The sequence below is a fragment of the Balaenoptera physalus genome, assembly GCF_965194825.1.
Source record: "Balaenoptera physalus genome assembly, chromosome: 14".
NCBI classification, from domain to species: domain Eukaryota; kingdom Metazoa; phylum Chordata; class Mammalia; order Artiodactyla; family Balaenopteridae; genus Balaenoptera; species Balaenoptera physalus.
In genome coordinates, this window is record NC_138893.1 from 34,533,124 (window position 1) to 34,546,971 (window position 13,848).

The 13,848-nt window shown below is 44.2% G+C and overlaps 1 protein-coding gene across 6 annotated transcripts in view; it reads right to left on the reverse strand.

The window, feature by feature from the left end:
* The window catches only part of GRK5 (G protein-coupled receptor kinase 5), a 220,290-nt gene that overhangs the window by 197,283 nt on the left and 9,159 nt on the right, over positions 1-13,848 (reverse strand). Inside the window, exon 2 of one of the 6 annotated variants that reach the window (XM_082424769.1) lies at positions 10,409-10,533. The exons of 4 other annotated variants lie outside the window; for them this stretch is intronic. The gene's annotated coding sequence lies outside the window, so the exon portion shown is untranslated. Of the gene's footprint in view, positions 1-10,408; positions 10,534-13,848 lie in introns of those variants that run through there. One more of the 6 variants, XM_082424770.1, reaches the window with a different exon arrangement.

Consider the following 13,848-nt stretch of genomic DNA (forward strand, 5'->3'; position numbering starts at 1 on the left):
ATGTTATGTGCATATATATTTATAATTGTTATATCTTCTTGGATTGATCCCTTGATCATTATGTAATGTCCTTCCTTGTCTCTTGTAACATTCTTTATTTTAAAGTCTATTTTATCTGATATGAGTATTGCTACTTTAGCTTTTTTTTGATTTCCATTTGCATGGAATATCTTTTTCCATCCCCTCACTTTCAGTCTGTATGTGTCCCTAGGTCTGAAGTGGGTCTCTTGTAGACAGCATATAGATGGGTCTTGTTTTTGTATCCATTCCACAGGCCTGTGTCTTTTGGTTGGAGCATTTAATCCATTCACGTTTAAGGTAATTATTGATATGTATGTTCCTATGACCATTTTCTTAATTGTTTTGGGTTTCTTTTTGTAGGTCCTTTTCTTCTCTTGTGTTTCCCACTTAGAGAAGTTCCTTCAGCATTTGTTGTAGAGCTGTTTTGGTGGTGCTGAATTCTTTTAGCTTTTGCTTGTCTGTAAAGCTTTTGATTTCTCCATCGAATCTGAATGAGATCCTTGCCCAGTAGAGTAATCTTGGTTGTAGGTTCTTCCCTTTCATCACTTTAAGTATATCATGCCACTCCCTTCTGGCTTGTAGAGTTTCTGAGAAATCAGCTGTTAACCTTATGGGAGTTCCCTTGCATGTTATTTGTCATTTTTCCCTTGCTTTCAATAATTTTTCTTTGTCTTTAATTTTTGTCAGTTTGATTACTATGTGTCATGGCGTTTTTTTCCTTGGGTTTATCCTGTATGGGACTCTCTGCGCTTCCTGGACTTGTGTGGCTATTTCCTTCCCCATGTTGGGGAAGTTTTCGACTATAATCTCTTCAAATATTTTCTCGGGTCCTTTCTCTCTCTCTTCTCCTTCTGGGACCCCTATCATGAGAATGTTGTTGCGTTTAATGTTGTCCCAGAGGTCTCTTAGGCTGTCTTCATTTCTTTTCATTCTTTTTTCTTTAGTCTGTTCCACAGCAGTGAATTCCACCATTCTGTCTTCCAGGTCACTTACCCATTCTTCTGTCTCAGCTATTCTGCTACTGATTCCTTCTAGTGTAGTTTTCATTTCAGTTATTGTATTGTTCATCTCTGTTTGTTCTTTAATTCTTCTAGGTCTTTGTTAAACATTTCTTGCATCTTCTCGATCTTTGCCTCCATTCTTTTTCCGAGGTCCTGGATCATGTTCACTATCATTATTCTGAATTCTTTTTCTGGAAGGTTGCCTATCTCCACTTCATTTAGCTGTTTTTCTGGGGTTTTATCTTGTTCCTTCATCTGGTACATAGCCCTGTGCCTTTTCATCTTGTCTATCTTTCTGTGAATGTGGTTTTTGTTCCACAGGCTGCAGGATTGCAGTTCTTCTTGCTTCTCGACACAGAACTTTTAAATTCTGCCAGTAGAAGCAGCCCTCAACAGATGTTGCTATGTAAAAACTCTTATTTCATATTGCCAGAACTTCCAGTTTTCTAAGAGAAGTCTTAAGTCAGGAATGTTATGTGAAATACTCTGATTTTTAAAATAGTGTGTGAGCTGAACAGTTTGCATCCCCTGGACTAAATGATAAATAGCCCCTGCTACAACCTGGGCCCCAGCACTACTGGGCACTGGACCATCTGCATAAAAGAACACAATACTGGGAGCGGCACCCACGGCCTATGCAGTAGGGGAGAGCCTGGCATGGGGATGGACATGTGGCCAAAGGCAGATCCCAAACCCCTACTCCTCAAAGCTCAGCTCCTCTGGAGGCTGTGGCCTTCTGGGACACTTTCTGGGAATGATCTTATTTTTTAGGAAGGAAACAATCAGGAACTAGGATTCACTCTTGTGTAATTCACTTTACTCAAGTTCACTTTACAGAAATTCACTTTACAGCCAGTTTTGCTGAAACAGATCTATAAGAGATATGATGGGCGGCGGCCTTTTCTCAATAAAAATATACAAGATACACTGAGAATAAAGCCCTTAACTAGCTTGCAGGCCCCTGTGATGGAGCAGAAACCAGTAACTCAAATAAACAATCCTACAAAACAAAGGCCTATACCTTCCTTCCCAAACTCAAAGCAGGGGAGTGGGCCCTAGACCCAACAGAGCAGAAAAGTGCGTGTAAGAATCATCTTCGCTTGCTTGGTTTAAACAACTGAGAAGACACAGAATGCTGGGAAGTTATTTATCCTCTTTAAGCCTCAATTTCCTCATCTGTGAAATGGAGGCAACAATAGCACAATCCTAATAGGATCCCTGGAAGGACCGAAACTGTTCATCAGCCTTTGGCCAACAGCCAGCCTCAGGAGCTTCCTGGTGCTCCTGGGTTCATATTTCATCCCAAAAGTATTTATTGAGCACCTTCTGTATACAGGTACACAACAAAGAGCAATAAATAAGCACAGGCCCTGGCCTCCCCACATCCACTTTTATTTCTAACAATAAATCCTAAATATAACACATTTTCAAAAAGAAAAAAAAAAGTGTCAGAAATTACTCAAGCAGATGTCCTTGCACCTTCATATTAAAATGATTCATACGTTTTGTTATTGAACCAATTCACGAGTTTGGGGGAGTTTAAGCAGCCCGAGTGTGTCTTCTAATGGGCCCTCAATAAAAAAAAAAAATTGTCACATACTCCTATTCCACAGCATTTGTAACACGTCTAGCTGGCCCACAAACAGTAGTACGCTGGGTTTTTTCTTCACCGAGGAACTAATTTACATAGACTTAATGGTGTGATTTTGTTTTTAAACCTTACTCTTTTGCTTTAACATTTTCCAACTAGTTACACATTAGTGAATCCCAGGATATGGTTTTCCAACGATAAGACACAAATCAAGTCACTATTATTCTCTGTCCACAATGTTCGTTCTCCTGATTTATTTCTTTAAATAAATGAAGAACATCACAATCGATGAAAGCCAGATTTAGGAAATAGTTATCACCCATCCTGGGCTTCCAAATTAAATTTAAGGCATGCTAGCATTTCAAATCCATCTGAAAAAAGCAACCTCAAAATATATTTCTGCCTCCTACTGGCTGTGGGACGTGGCTAGGATTCCTAAATGGTCTGTGCCTCAGTTTCCTCGTTTACAAAATGGGGTTAACCAGCTGTACCTACCTCATAGATTTGTGGTAGGGACTCAAGGAAATAAGACATGCAAAGTAAGTATTAGCTACTTTTATTAATATTTTTTTCAACACCAAGGTGGGATAATGGAACATGGTGATTGAAAGGGAACAGACCCTGGGACCTGGGTTCAAATCCCAGCTTTTCCATTAATAGCTGTGACCTTGGACAAGTTGAGAAATCTCTGTGAGCCTCACCTGTGGAACCGGGATTAAAAACAGTATCTACCTCAAAAGGCAGTTGTAAGGAGGGCCCTGGCAGGCATAAGCACTGTATTAAGTTTATAGCTATTTTAATGACGATAAAACAAAGGCTTATCGGAGATGTTACCCTCTCCAGGGAAGAGCTTGCTATATAATGAGTTTATGGACATTTCCAGGCTCCCACAAGGAAACAGATTTGGGATCAAACCAATGTCTGTGTAGACAAATCCACTTCCGGACTCACACACAGCTATTGTTCCCAACACCTTGGGTTCACATTTCCATGGTGACCAGCATGTTTGTTTACTTGTTTCCTGATTTTTTTTTTTTTTCTACAACTGGAGTCCCATAAGGGCAGTCAGGTGGGAGACTGTATTGTTTGTGGCAAACATCAAATGCACCTGCCCCTATGCTCAGGCAAAGCCTGGGACAAATGCTCACCCAGCCTTCCTTGACTCAGAGGATCCTCCTGACCCATGCTCCATCCCTCTGGCCGTGCCTTCTAGGGTTAGGTATCCCCTAAACACATGGCTTCTAACCCTGAGTGAGTCAGGACCCTTTGACTGTTAGTGTCAAGTCATGGGTCACCCAAACAGGAAGCCTAGGGTATACATCTGGCTCCCAGGATGGCTGGAGACCAACATCCAATAAATGTGATGAGGAATCAATCTCTCTCTCTCTCTCCCTCTCAGGTTGGCTTTATTCTCAGGCAGCCTGTGGCAACAGCCACCAGCAGCTTCAGGCTTCCCTTCCACCAGCTCGGCAACCCCAGCAACAGAAGGGTAGCCCTTTCTGGACCGTGAATCACAGCCTTATCTCTGGTCCCTGAGGTAGAGAGAGAAGCAGTGCTCTGATTGGCCAGGGTTGGGTCACATGCTCACCAACAGAGCCAATGAGAAGTCACTACCACCCAACCTCATGGATTGAATATGAGGGAGGAGTGGTCCCCGAGAAAAATGGAGGCGCAGTTACCAGAAGAGGGAATGGGTGCTGGGCAGGGAAAAACAACAGAGCCACCTGCTCCCATGTCTCTTCAAAGCTGCTGCTTGCCGGCACCTCACCAAACCTCACCTCTGGCCTGGAGGCTCCTACAAACTTCAAGGCTCCGTCCCGGCCATTCCTCCACTCAGTGAGGCCCAAACCATACCTGCATCGTTTCCCAGAAGCAGCAACATCTTCCCAGCTGCTCTGCAATGTCGCCTGGGTTCAAACTTAATAGTTTTGTCCTTCCACACACCTCCACATCCCATCAGGTGCCGAGTTCTATAGATTCAGCCTCCAAGGCCGTGCCTATCCACCCCATCCCCTCTTTTGGGGAGGACCCTGGTCAGCCTACATACTTTCTCAGAACTACTGGGCATTTGGCCTCACAGCCTCTGCCGCCAGATCCAGGGTCTTCCAGCTCAGCCAGCATTAGCCTACTCTGTTCAAAAACTCAGTAACTCCAAATGTAACTCCAGACCTCTCAGCCTGGCATTCAGAGACCTCCTCATTCCCCATAGGATTGTCCACTCTTCCAGCCTTCCTGCCTGCTGCTACCTTGCAACTATTCCAGGCGCCAGGCAAACAACCACCTGGTGCTATTCCCCCCGGTCACCACCATTTGGCTCTGCCCTCCCCACTGCCAGGAACCTCCGTCTCCACCCTGTAACCTCACGAGGTGGAATTCTTCCCACAACACTGCTTTTAGGGTCAGATCCAAGCTACAATGCTTACCGGCTGCAAGACTTTGGACAGTAGCCTTTCTGTCAGATTTGTCATATGCAAATGACAATGACACCTAACGCACTGGATTGAAAACTACATCTCTGTAAAGCCCCCTTCACAAAGCCTGGCACCCGGCAGGGGCTCTGTGAATGTTGGCTTCACACTATCAGCCACCAGCCTCCATGGTCCAGCCAAACACCAACTCTCTGTGAAGCCTTTACTGAACGCCCCCGTCGAGACCACCTTTGTACTTATAGTCTACCTTGTCATGTAGTTGGCCAGGTATCTGTCCTTCCCCAACTATACTGGAACATCCTGAAGACGAAAGCAGTCTCTTTCATCTCGACATTCCTAAAGCGCCTCACCTGGCCTTTCACACCTGGGAGGTGCTTGAATCACAGCAGTGAAACTGACTCCAATTGTGTGCATCCCAAAGTATTCCTGCTCATTAGCTGGTCATTGGTTCACTAGATAGAGCTGACAGGACGCCAGTGTCCTGGGCACATCCCTGGTTACAAGATTCCAGACAGACAGTCACAGTGTCTCTTCATCAGTTCCCCAGCTTGTCACACAAGAATTCAGGTGCTCACCTCCCACCAACTGTCACATGAGGATAAAATAAGCAAATTGCCTTACTGTTGAGGCAGACACAATGTGCCTGCACACCCAGAAGAACCCAGCCTAACAAAGCAAGTACCCTGGGGGGGATTTAGATAAACCCCAACCCTGCCCAGGGTACTGGGAAGAGTCCCATTCTCCGCTCTTGCCTCCTACTCCTCACCTCCAAAATTGCCACCCAGAGGGGCTGCTTGCCCTAATGCACCAAACCCAACAGTAAGAATGTAAGCTTTTCCTAAAAATCAAATTCATATTTGCGAGACAAAGATGCTTCCCCACCCAAAAAAGTGTTCTAGATGCACTAAGGCATTTATTCACAGATTCAATCAAGCTAGTCAGTCAACTGATGGGTCCAAGGGGAAATTTCTAGAATCATTTGAGCAAGATGGCTGGAATAATCTTACGACTTACCATGGTGAAATGCTAAGAAGGACAACCCTTGGTGAGACCCAGAGGGCCTGGCATGTTTTGTTTTGTTTTTTATGGATTTTATTTCTTTATGTTCCCATCAAAGAACATAAATTGTGCCTTACAAGGCACAAATTGTCATCCCCCCTCTCCAAATGGAAATGTCTTTGGTTTTCTAAGTATAATGAACACTCACTGTACAAAATCCAGGTTTTCCTAACTTCCACCCACTATGTTATGATCATCTCTCCATGTCAATAAGAATTGATCTCCATAATTCTTCATGGCTACGTATGTGTCCATTTTTTGAATACACCAAAATTCATTTTATCAAGCCTCTACTGAAGGTCACTGAAATTGTTTCCAATTTCTCTCTATTATAAACACCCTCTACTGAACAACCTCCTGCATAGCACTTGTGCACTGATTTTTCCTTTTTCCTAAAAAAATATTTTAGAAATAGAATTTCAAGGCCAAGAGTTATACAATTTTAAGCCTTTTGAGACACATATATATATATACATAGCCAAGCTGTCCTTAAGAAAGACTTATTAGTTTACACTCCTATCAGCAGTGGAAGTATAATGTTTGAAAGAACTTATTTACCCACACTTCCTTAAAGAGGCATTATCAATGTTTAAAATTTCTGCCAATGTAAGATTATGCATATATATAAGAATCTGCTTACTAGTGAGATTGAGGATATTTTCTTGTATAGCAAATCCCTACATACTGCCTGTCTGACCATGACCCTCTTTTTTTTTTCCCCCCTAGAAATGACCTCCCCACTTACAACCCCCATCCTCTCTGGCTGCAACCAGAGCCACTATGTTCTTACAACGTCACCCCAATGGCCTGCAACCTAAGAGTCTAAGAATTGATGCCTGCGATCTATGTTAATTGTTCCAGAGCGATCCACTGACAGAAGGCAGGCCAATGGGAGTCATTCCTTAGGATTTTTCGAATCAGAATTGGGGAGGGAAATACCAGTCTTGCTGGAATCTAGCATGCCTTCCCCAAAGACTAGTGAGCTAGTTACCTCAACATCGTTTCCTGAGTAAGCTGTTCTGTACCCATTGATTCGAATGCTTCCTTTATTATATACTAAATTTTTGCATATACTTGGGTCTGTATCTGAACTTTGTATTTTATTTATATCCTTTCTTTGGTCTCTGTAATCATTAGGGCATTATGTAATGATAAAGATACAGAAAGGCTAAGTTACTAGCTTTGTGACCTCAGACAAATTAACAACAAAGCAAGGACAGAACCCAAATTACCCGTCTCCACCTTGTACCAATTCCAGCTGTAGAAACCTTACACATAAGAGGACCACCAACCCTCTCAGCATCACCCTAGTCTATGAAATCTGTGTCACCAGTCGAGATAAGGCAGACGTCTAGACCGCACGTTGCAGGGGAATGAAGAAGTGAGTCAGGATTTGCCAGGAACCCACAAGAGTGCTTGGCAGGGCCCATTCCCGTCTGAGTCTCTGACCTCTTTCCCTGCGGGTGACAACAATGTCCCCAACCACAGCCCTGGAAAGTAGGTAATGCCTATCAATCTCTGACTCCTTGCGGGATGTCACCAAGTCCACATGAAAATGTTTCCATCACTCATGTCTAGATGGAAAATTCTTACATTTTCTCAACACTATTTACTTACTGTTTTTTTTGGCCAGACAGAGCACTGTGTCTTTTTAAACTTTCCAGGAAGACTGTTTATTAAGATAATACAGTGCAGAACAATCAAACAGTTTATTTTTTACTTTTGATTTAATTTGTCTTTCTATAATCCACTAAAGAAAATACTAGAATCATGCATTTGCCTTTCTTAGATTGCAGGCTTCAGTTAAATTAGCAGTGATGGGTTTTTTGTTTTTTGTTTGTTTCTATTATGCACATAACCCCTCCCAGCTCCCATTCTTTCCTTGGGGTAATTTTCATTTTAATATGTAATGCCCGCTCTTGAAATGAACATCGAATCTTATCATGAAGTACCCACAGATGAATTCCTATCAGTGAAATATACACCAGCAAATTCTCAAGATCCGAAGGGTGAGAAGAGCTCTGGAAATCACCTGGGCCGAGGTACACATTTACACAGCTGAGGAAAGTTTGGCTCAGAGAGGTCAAGCAATGTGTCTAAGCTCACACAGCCAGGGTGTCGGCAGCACATTCTCCCTTCCCTTCAGCCTTTTCACTAGAGGCGTTAATAGCGCTTTCAACAGAAACTGCACATCTTGGCTTGGTGCACTTAACAGCAAGAGAAGATACCATATTACCTTGAAAAGCAAAAAAGTGGGTGTCTCGACCCCACCTCTAGGAATTTATTAAACAGCTTTTCCTTGAGCTGTGCCAGGTGTAAGCAACACCACGGCCCCATCTGCTAGCAGATTCTGACCCTTGGTCGAATGTGTCTGTTTTCAAACATGGTGTACGATGAAAGCACAGGCCTGGGAATCTAGAGGCTGGGGTTCTGGCGCCAGTTCTACAGTGGGCGTCACAGCTGTCTTCTAACATCAGAAGGGCCCCCTCAGCAAAGGGTGGTGCATTGATTCTGGATGTCCCTAAAGAGCAGAACCAGGACCTGGTGGGTTAGCACTGCACCAGGCACACCTGGGCTTGACTGCAGACTTGGGTTTACCATTAGCATTTGGTGAGGCCCAGGGAGATACAGGAAAGAAAACACCTAGTCCCCGCCCTCAGGGGAGTTTACTGTTTAGTGGGTAAAGCAAAAAGCCTATCATTCATATATATATGAGTTCCTCAACACTAGAAATATTTGAGCAGAGGGCAGAAACCTACTGCTAGGTAAGTGCAGAGGGTACTACTTGGGGAGCCAGGTTGGAGGTGAATCTCCAAGATCACCTCAGAAGAGAGTGAGAAACCTTTTAGAGCAGTGGTTCCCAAACCTGGCTGATCCTGGGGAGTTTTTAAAATACAGACGCTCAGGTGCTCCCCAGGAGCTTCTGATTTAGAACATCAGGGGCAGGGCTTTGTGTTATAGGTTGCATTGTGCCCTGCCCCACCAAAAAAAAGATGGTGAAGCCATAACCCTCAGAATGGGACCTATTTGGAAATAGGGTCTTTATAGAGGTAACTAAGTGAAAATGAGGTCGCTAGGGTGGGCCTCAATCTAATATGACCGGTGTCCTTGTAAAAGGGGGAAGTTTGGACCCCGAGACAGATACAGAGGGAAAACCACATGAAGAGACATAATAAAGAGAAACAACCATCTACGAGCCAAGGAACGCCTGAGGCTACCAGAAGCTAGGAGAGAGGTCTGGAAAAGATCCTTCCCTAGCACCTTCAGAGGGAGCGTGGCCTGCCCACAACTTGATTTTGGCCTCCAGAACTGTGAGACAATAAATTTTTGTGGTTCTAAGCCGCCCATTTTGTGGTACTCTGTAGCCCTAAGTGGCCTTAGGGAGCTAATGCAGCCTGGGAATCAGTATTAAGAGCAGAACTGCCTCGGAGGGGGGCCGGTCCTCCTTTGGAGGCTGCTTCTGCTCCGGCCCTGCACTCCACGCACACATGGGCTTCCTTCGGTCCTGAGACCCCTCCTCTGGGGAAGGTAGGAGCAGGCTCTGGTTGCTGGAGCTCCTTCCTGCGCTCGGAGATGACAGCGAGCCCACAGCCATGTGCAGACTCATCCAATTAAGGGGCAGCCTTTCTCCTTTCCCTGCGCTTCCAGGCACAGTGAGTCTCCACCGGGCGAGCCAAGAACCCACAAACGCTTCCAGGAAGAAAATGCCACTCTCTCCTCCAACTGTTACAAAAATATTGAAGACCCAGGACCTTGGACTATGCCCTGGAGCCAAGCTTATCTCAGAGGGATATAGAGTGGAGAGGCAGGGCCAGGGGTTTGTTTTGTTTTGTACTGTTTTTACCTGAGCTCTGGATTCTCAAGGTGAGACTCACAGAACCCTCACCCAGGTAAATCACATGCAAACCTGCAGTCAAAGCAGTTACCCATGGAAAAACCCCCAGAATTCCACAGAGGAGAAAGCTATACCAGCTCAGAGACAGGAGGCAAACGACACTATGTGGAACCAACAGCAGCACATGTGGCACCTTTGAAAGAATTAGGAAAGGGTGTCCCTTCCCCAAGATACATTTATAACTCTACTCCCTCTGAACAATGAACTCCGAACTCCAGGTTCAGATGCCTCCCTAGAGTTACGCAACATACAAACAAACGTGGAAGTCCTTAGAGATGGGAAAAGATGCAGTGAGTTAGCACCAGAGGAGGAAGGGGGAGAAGTGGGTCCTTGCTGTGTGACCTTGGAAAATCACATCACCTCTCTGAGCTTGATTTTTTTCTTTCTCAAATTGAAATAACAATAATAATACCTGCCAAGTCTGGCTTGTGGTGATGATCAAAAGAGAGAAATATATGGGACTTCCCTGGTGGTCCAGTGGTTAGGGCTCCGCACTTCCACTGCAGGGGGCATGTGTGTTCGATCCCTGGTCGGTAACTAAGATCCCGCAAGCCACACAGGGCAGCCAAAAAAACAAACAAACAAACAAAACAAAACAGAGAGAGAGAGAGAAATATGGGCTGTTATCTGAGCCTGTGTTCCCTGCCGGATTCACACATGCAACACTCAGGGGGCAATTATAAAGTCATCGCCAAGGAAAGTCTTTGACTGAACTTGATTTCCCCAATCCAAGCTTTGAATAGCACAGAAAAGATGACTGAACACTCAGAGGTGCGGGTGTTAAACCCCAAAGGTTTCAAAAATATCGCATCGCATGTCCTCACGTGTATCATGCTTCTTTCTCATAAGAAAATGTACTTTGTACATCCCTAGGATCACTTAACTCCATTTCAGAAATCATCACTCTTCTTCCCAAAGTGGGGAGTGAGGGATGGTATCTATTAGGCAGATACCACCATGGGGAGTGGGGGGGCTAAGTCTTTAAATAAATGTATAAAGATGTTATAGAATGGGTAGACGATTCCCACACTGTTCACAATATACTTAAAAATTGAAAAACCTAAATGGCCCACTATAGGGGCTTGGTTAAATACATTAATAATGTAATAATGTAGCTACTCCAAAACAAAGACACAGACCCGTTTACAGCCCGATAGCCCTTCAGGGTCTGCTAGAAAACACCCAGCATTCCACTGCAACAACACTCCATTTCCAAAGTCTTTCACAATTTTTCCAAACACACCTTCGTTTCATGGGAAACTATAAACAGAGATATGGGAAGGCACTACAACTTATTGTTGACTGAAAACAGCTGCAGAAGTACGTGGATACTAGGATCCCATTTGTGTCAAATGTATCTGTATGTTCATGAGTGCATATACACAGAGATCTGGGAAAATGTCCATCTAAATGCTGACAGTAACTATCTCTGAGGGATGGAACGGTAGCAAAGGCACATGGGAGGAGGGAGATTTTGACTTTCTTCTTGATGTTGTGCGCTGTTGTCTGCATTTTCTTTAGCGAGCAAGTATGGTCTGTGCAAATGTTTGAAAACCTTCAAATTTAGATAGAATGACTCCTATTGAATTGTGAGTCACCGCGGCACACTTGATTCTTTTGCAAATGTCTCATGCATGTTAGTATTGATGTTCCCACTAGCTGGTAAGATTATTGAGGGCAGCAGCCATGATGGAGCAGAAAGAATGCCAGAGTAGAGACTGGGATTGGCGCTGGGTCCGGGTTGTGGACCTAGCAGGATGCTCCAGGATAAGGCATTTATTGGGTTGTGGCCAAAAGGTTCGTTCTGGTTTTTCTGTAGGAAGTTACAGAAAAGCCCGAACGAACCTTTTGGCCAACCCAATACCTCTCGGAGCCTTCAATTCTTCATCTATAAAATGGGGAAGAATAAAACATACCTCACAGGACTGTAAAGAGTAAATGAAACCGTGGGCACCAAGGACTCTATAATTCCTAAACAATTCTGTTAAAAGGAAGAAGGGGGGAACTCCCCGGCAGTCCAGTGGTTAAGACTGAGCTTTCACTGACGAGGGCATGGGTTCAATCTCTAGTCGGGGAGCTAGTCCAACAAGCCGAGAGGCGTGGCCAAATAAATAAAATAAAAATAAAAATATCTTTATTAAAAAAAAGAAAGAAGAAGGGAAGCTCCATTGCTTCCTGTTCTCCGTTCAGAGCCTAGCACGGTGCCTAGCACATGAGAAGACCTAACTAAATACTGGATTTATGACCCTAGGGAAGATGCAGAAGCCAATCTAGGGCTATTGCCCTCGGAATTCTGCTGGCAGGGATCCCCAAAGCTCTATATTTGAGGAAGACATTTAGAATGCAGAGGCCCACCGTAGAAGAATGAAACTATAAGCAGACATAGGTCCACTTCTCTGAATAGGCCTCTCAAATCCTCGATCCCCTCAGTCACTCCTGAAATGTTTGTAAGCTGCCCAAAAAGACTAGCGAAAGCACCAGGCACCAGGACGTAAAACAATTAGCCACCCAATAGTTACCAAAACGTAAACTGAGACGTGTCCTTGAAGGGAACCTGAAGACTAACCCTCACCTTAGTCACCCATTGAACCGTCGAGGAAATCAGGTTTGTTCTTCTTTAATTTGTATTCTGCTACATGTTATAAGAGAATTAAGCTTTAATTTTCAAAAGCCCTCTAATTGAATACTATCGATGGGAAGACATCTGGGGCAAATATCTAGGCCTGGTGCATTCCACCCCAAGCGATGGTTAGTGGTTTGGGGAATGAGTGTGAGGCAGAATAACCAGTGGTTACTAATTATTATATAGCAAAGGTGTGGCATCATCCATAAAGCCCCGTCACGTCGACCCCGTCCTCTTCAGAGAGGATTACAGGATTGACTGTTTAGAAGTTTTTTCTCTGAGTTAACATACGTTTTCCTTGTCTTAATTGGATCCAGCCTCTTTGCCCATGAGCAAACAGGCAATTTTTCTATAAAGATTCTATCCTTCAAATGCCAGGTCATCAGCCATTCCTGGACCTGGAAGGATCTGTGTTTGGCTTCCTATTTTCTTTCCATTTGCTCAGCCTCGTTCTAGCAGTGATGTGAAAAGCATGTGAAGATTGTGTCCTAAGCTACCTTCGATTTAGCCAAAAAAGGTATGAGTGTTATCAGCATGAAACATCTCCAACCCACACAGAGCCTCAGAATTGGGGAGAACTGTTTGCCCCGAATGTTTGGACTAATGCAAATATTTATTTCTTCCAAAACAAGTAAAAACAAACCACTTCCAATTTGGGGGTCGGGGTGGGGAAGTCTGCCAGACATTTTTCACAGTTAAGACAAACATTTGGAAAACATTTTCCAATTTTCCCTATACCCTTAGTTAATCTTTCTTAACCATGTTGAATCATCTCCTAATTTACCATCTACTGCGACATCAAGGCCACTTCTTGAGGACCTTAGTTTCTTGGCTCTTCCCCCTCCTCCACAAAACTTAGATATATGTCAGTCAATCATTCCCAAATCAAGGTTTGTTGAACACCTACTACGTTCCAGGCACACACTCATCTGACTGACGGCCTCCCTAATCCGTGACTGTAGGCTTAGTGGCATCAACCCACAACAGCACTCGGCTTGAGAATAGTGGGATTTTGAGACATCTTTGCTATTCAAGCCTGCAGCCCAATTCTTTGTCCCCATCTCACCCCCTATTTTTCCTAGAGCTTGGGGTTCCTTCTCGGGGGATGTTATCTAAGCATACTAACAAGCTCTTCCTGAGCGCCCAGACACTGTTAGGACGGAGCAGAGTGCGTTCCTGCACCAGCCATCAGAAAGCTGTTTTTCATGGCCCATTTGTTGACCTTCCTC